The following is a 6,433-nucleotide window of genomic DNA, read 5'->3' on the forward strand; positions in this document are numbered from 1 at the left end:
AAAGTAGACTTTAGACCGATCTGATCAGCTTGATCGGTATCGGCCGATAACTAGCATTTTATGCTGATCGACTGATTGGCTTTTATGTCATAATTCACTGATCTGATCAATGACGTAATTGATTGGCTCTGTAAAACACATTTACTCCGCGTCGGCATCGTGTACTAGTTTATTTTTAGCCTTGTTGCGTGTCTTTTGATGTTGTTCTGACCACCAATAAAATAATGATATAAAAAAAAAATTTCAGCAGTGGGGGAGACAACACGTCTGAGACAGACAACACGTTAATGCCTGGATTTGACGACAAGACAAATTTGGTCTTTCACAATTGCACTATGTCAGACTACTGCAATAAAATCTTGAATTTTATTATACCACCACATCCCCTCTTTTACGATCACTGGGCTTTCTCAACTCAAACGCGACTGGATACACATTACCATGGCGACGACAACAACAATGGATCGCACCGTGTGAATTATAAGAACAAAATGGGGAAAAACATTTGGTGGTGGTCACCGGTGCTCGGGAGAGGACACTAATTCAAGGATTGCTTCACGTACTTTATATAAGATACGGCTCGCAAGCAGGCAACAAAACTATGTGGCCTAGCAGGCTAGTGCTAGGACTAACGTTGTATGTAAACATGCCAGCATTCTGTTGAATCATGCGCTAAAGTTTTGGTGTGTGTGTGTGTGAAGTAATTGAATTACATTAAAGTAATTTAATTACAGTAAGCTAGCACCCATTATTTTTGTCATGTTGTAATGTTGGTTTGACCTGACTGATTAGAATACATGACCTGACTCGAGAATACTTTTGAAGATACTCAGTATACAGTACACAAGTATATTCGGTAAATGAACAAGTCATTTTAATTGCATTGCTCCATCTTTTGATCGGATTGGTGATCGGTTATCGTTTTTTTTAAACTCTATGATCGGACCCAAAAATCCTGATCGTGTAAAGCCGCATAAAAAAAATACACGTTTTCAGAAAATACAGTCCCCTCCAAATGTATTGGAACGGCAAGCTATATTCCTTTGTTTTTGTTGTATAGAGAACAGGGTTGGGCATCGAGAATCGACTGGAACCTGGACTAACGTTCCGGTTCTCCCGGAATCCTTCAAATTTTAAAATTTCGGCTCTCAGTTTCAAAAAAAGCTTAACATTTAAAATTTCGGCTCTCAGTTTAAAAAAAAAAGCTTAACATTGAGCTAAAACTTCACCGTATCAACTTTACATCACAATTAATTTGGACAAAATTCACAAACGTCTCACAGTATCACAAACACTCACTTCCCTCAGCATTTTATAGGATTTGGTTCCATCCATAAAAAAAAAAAAAAAAATCACCGATGCCGTGTGGAGTTACTTTTTGTGCCAAAATGCTGAGTCCCGGTGCGTACCCTTCAAAATAAAAGACTACAAGCTTAAAACAGGAAGTAAAGTTAAAACTTGCACATATAAATTATTTGACATGATGAAACAGTCCCAAATAACTATTTTAACAATGCTATATTTAACTTTTAGCTGAAACGTTAATTAATGACGTTGGCAGTGACATCACTGCCAACTTCTCAGGGCAGGGGTGAAGGCATCACAATCCACTGTTCGAAGAAGACTTCGAGACTCATCAGCAAAAAGAATCAGAAGGACAGATTGGATTTTGCAAAGAAGTATAGAGATGAGCCACAAACGTTTTGGAACTGATGAGACCAAGATCAACCTCTACCAAAGTGATGAAAAGGCCAAAGTATGGAGAAAGAAAGGACCTGCTTCAGATCCAAAACACACAAGCCCATCTGTGAAGCATGGAGATTCAAGATGGCGCCTACCAGTGTGGTCGCCTCGGAAACGCGTTCTCTAGTATTGTCTTTGTTTTTGTGTTTTTCGTCCGTCTTTGGAGACCTTACACGACTCACTTACACAAGGGGAGACCTGCTAACCATCAAGGAGGCTACTCCGGACTTTCTGTCACCAACTTTCGAATATCCACTCAGTTTTTTCCCCAAGTTACTCACCGGAGCGGCGTCCGCGGTTTTCGGCGCATGGAGACGGAAGCGGCGCCACAGAGGGAAGCGAGCCGGCATTCAGGTGAAACTCCGCAAGAGAGGACACAGATTAGCGTTCCCGTCGATCCACGCTCCCTACCCAACAAAATGGACGAGCTTCATCTTCTGTTAAAGACCAGTAAAAACTTCGGACGTTCCGCGGCCATGTGCTTCACGGAGACCTGGCCTTGCGACGCTGTACCCGATGGCGCCGTCATGCTTCCCGGCTTCAACATTCATCGAGCGGACCGCGACATGAAATCATCGGGGAAAACAAAGGGCGGCGGGATATGCCTCTATATTAACGAAAAATGGTGTACGGGCGTCACGGTGCTCAGCACACACTGCAGCCCGCATTTGGTGTCGCTATTCTTAAACTGTAAACCATTCTACTCGCCACGTGAGTTCGCATCATTAGTCCTGGCTGCAGCCTACATCCCGCCTCAAGCTAACACGAACGCCGCATTGCTAACGCTTGCCGAACAAGTCAACGAAATTGAAAAAAAAAACACCCGGACTCACCCCTCATTATTCTCGGGGACTTTAACAAAGCTAAACTCAACCCGAACTCTCTAAATACAAGCAGACTGTCCTACCAGGGAAAATAATACTTTAGACCACTGCTACACTACGGTAAAAAACGCATACCGTGCTATACCTCGTGCAGCCCTGGGCTCGTCTGATCACTGCTTAATTCACTTAATACCGACGTACAGGCAAGAACTTAAATGCGCGAAGCAGTGAAAACAGTGAAAAAGTGGACCAATGAAGCCAAGATGGAACTTCAAAGCTGTTTAGACTGCACAGACTGGAGTGTCTTTGAAAATTCAGCTGGGAGCCTGGATGACTATACGGATACTGTCACATCCAATATCAGTTTCTGTGAAGAGGTTTGTGTACCAACAAAATAATTTCTCACATTCAACAACAACAAGCCATGGTTCACTACTAAACTTAAGCAGCTTCGCCAAGCTAAGGAGGACGCATATCAGAGCGGGGACAGGGCCCTGTATAATCGAGCTAGAAACCAGCTGACTAAAGAAATTAACATTGCAAAGAGGAACCATGCACCAAAGTTGGAAAAACAGTTTAGCGTAAACGACTCTCAATCAGTCTGGCATGCATTCCAATCGCTGACTCATTACAAGCGACGATCCCAGCAAGCTGAGAACAATAGCACACTAGCCAACGACTTGAATACCTTCTACTGCAGATTTGAAAAGGACAGTTTCACACCACACACCCACCCGGCCGCACCCGCAACCACAATCACACCTCTGACTTCTGCGTTAACCATCCACGAACAGGATGTGAGACGCATCTTCAAACAACAGAAGATTAACAAAGCGGCAGGCCCGGACCATGTGTCCCCATCCTGCCTCAAAGTCTGCGCGGACCAGCTCGCTCCAGTCTTCACTCAGATCTTCAACAGATCTTTGGAAATGTGCGAAGTTCCATCCTGTTTCAAACGCTCCACCATCATTCCAGTCCCCAAGAAACCTGCAATCTCTGGTCTGAATGACTACAGGCCTGTCGCTTTGACATCTGTGGTCATGAAGTCCTTTGAACGTCTCGTGCTGGACCACCTCAAGAGTGTCACAGGTCCCCTGCTTCACCCCCTGCAGTTTGCCTACCAAGCGAACAGGTCTGCGGATGATGCAGTCAACATGGGACTGCACTTCATCCTAGAACACCTCGACAGTGCAGGGACCTACGCGAGGATCCTGTTCGTGGACTTCAGCTCAGCGTTCAACACCATCATCCCTGAACTCCTTTCAACCAAGCTTCTCCAGCTCAGCGTCTCACCTGCCATCTGCCAGTGGATTTACAGCTTTCTGACGGGCAGGACACACAGCAGGTCAGGCTGGGGGAGGCCACTTCATCCACACGCACCTCTCTCCGCTGCTCTTCTCTCTCTACACGAACGACTGCACCTCAGCGAACCCGACTGTCAAACTCCTGAAGTTTGCAGGTGACACCACTGTCATCGGCCTCATCAAGGACGGTGACGAGTCTGCATATCGACAGGAAGCGGAGCGGCTGGAGCTGTGGTGCGGCCGACACAACCTGGAGCTGAACACGCTCAAGACTGTAGAGATGATCGTGGACTTCAGGAGGCATCCTTCTCCACAGCTGCCCCTCACGTTGTCCAGCTGCCTTGTGTCAACCGTCGAGACCTTCAAGTTCCTAGGAATTACAATCTCTCAGGACCTGAAGTGGGTGACCAACATCAACTCAGTCCTCAAAAAGGCCCAGCAGAGGATGTATTTCCTGCGGGTTCTGAGAAAGCACGGCCTGCCACCGGAGCTGCTGAGACAGTTCTACACAGCGGTCATCGAATCAGTCCTGTGTTCTTCGGTCACAGTCTGGTTTGGTGCTGCTACAAAAAAGGACAAACTCCGACTGCAACGGACAATCAAAACTGCTGAAAGGATTGTCGGTACCCCCCTACCCACCATTGAGGACTTGCACGCTGCCAGAACTAAGACAAGGGCGTGCAAAATCCTCTCCGACCCTCCGCACCCCGGTCACCAGCTCTTCCAGCTTCTTCCCTCAGGTAGGCGCTACCGATCAATGCAAACTAGAACTAGTAGACATTCCAACAGCTTCTTCCCTCTTGCGATCAACTTCTTAAACACCTGACCTACAATTCCATTACAACATGCTGACAATTTTTTGACTTGAGTTCGTTGTCACATTTCTGTGGGGCCAATTATGTATTACTCGTGCACTCACAGTAGTTGTCTCGCCATGCTGCACTATTTGCATATACTGGCCACTCATGCCACAGTAGCATCTGCTCCATTTGCACACTGATTGAGGAGTATCTGTAACATTTACACAACCAACATTGTCCCAGATGATCGCACTACTCGTCACTTTAAACCGCATACACTCCTTGAAGTCTCGGCGCCCTTTGCACAATGGTCATTGCACCGGACTCTTGTAATATTAGTCATTCGAACTGCTCTAAGTGCTAGAGGACTCTGCATCTTTTTGCACAATTGTTTTTTGTCAATGTCTTTATGTCTCCAAAGTGTTCTGTAAATTGACTGTCTGTTGTACTAGAGCGGCTCCAACTACCGGAGACAAATTCCTTGTGTGTTTTGGACATACTTGGCAAATAAAGAGGATTCTGATTCTGATTCTGGTGGAGGTAATGTCATGGCTAGGGTTTGCATGGCTGCTTTTGGAACTGGCTCATTAGTCTTTATTGACTGTAACAATGTAACTCATGATGGTAGCAGCAGAATGAATTCTGAAGTCTACAAAACCATTTCGTCTGGCAAGTTACAGAATAATGCATCCCAACTTATCGGGAGACGCTTCATCATGCAACAAGAGCATGACACAAAACACACTGCCAACAGAACAAAGAAAAAGAGGGGGAAAGTGGAAGAAAGTGGAAGACTGGTCAAGTCAATCACCGGACCTTAACCCAATAGAGCATGTATATTACCACCTGAAGAGGAGATTGAAAGGAGAACCCCCCAGAAACAAACAAGAACTGAAAGAGGCTGCTGTAAACGCCTGGAAAAGCATTTCAAGTGGTCCACTCGCCTGACTTTGGTGCAGGCAAGGAGGGTTCAGTTCCCACTCAATGACGGTGTGAACATATGTGCCCTGCGACTGACTGGCGACCAGCTCAGGGTGTAGTCCGCCTTTCGCCCGAAGTCAGCTGGGATGGGCTCCAGCGCCCCGCGACCCTAACCAGGATAAGGATGAAAATGGATGGATGTTCCAGTACTTTTGCTCGCTCCAAACAAAAGCTGCTATGTCCTGTGTTGTTTCACGCGTCTAGATGTAAAAAAAAAAAAAAAAACATGAAAAGTAAAAAAGCTGGAATTTTAAACTTTTGTTTCATATTCATCTTTTGATTTGAAACCCAAATTTCTTCAGTTACAACAAAGGATTTGGCCTTGCCGTTCCAATACTTTTGGAGGGGACTGTTCGTGTTACGGGATATTATTTCAGAATCTCAGACAAACAAAGCTGATTGAGAAATTCAGGATGTTTTTTTTTTGTTAGTTTTTTTATGCAGCACATGGAAGCGCGTGCGATTGCGGCCTCGACGTCTGCGGTCAAGCCAGCCTCCACTCGTAAAGTAGCAGTCAGACCAGCCGCCCCTAATTTTGTTCATACTAGGCATTACTGTAATAGGTCGCCAACTCGCGGCGAAAGCCACCTTCAAAATAAAAGCTTCCCAATAATACGGACGTCAAGTGCTCTTCAGTCAAGGAATGCAACCAGCAAGGTTAATACGATTGAATCTTGAGATGCATTTAAAAAATGTGTTTATTTGATATCTTGGGGAAAATAAACGGTAAACGGACTGCACTTATATAGCGCTTTATCTACACCATTACAGTGCCCAAAGC

The sequence above is a fragment of the Phycodurus eques genome, chromosome 22 (assembly GCF_024500275.1).
Source record: "Phycodurus eques isolate BA_2022a chromosome 22, UOR_Pequ_1.1, whole genome shotgun sequence".
Classification (NCBI taxonomy): Eukaryota; Metazoa; Chordata; class Actinopteri; order Syngnathiformes; family Syngnathidae; genus Phycodurus; species Phycodurus eques.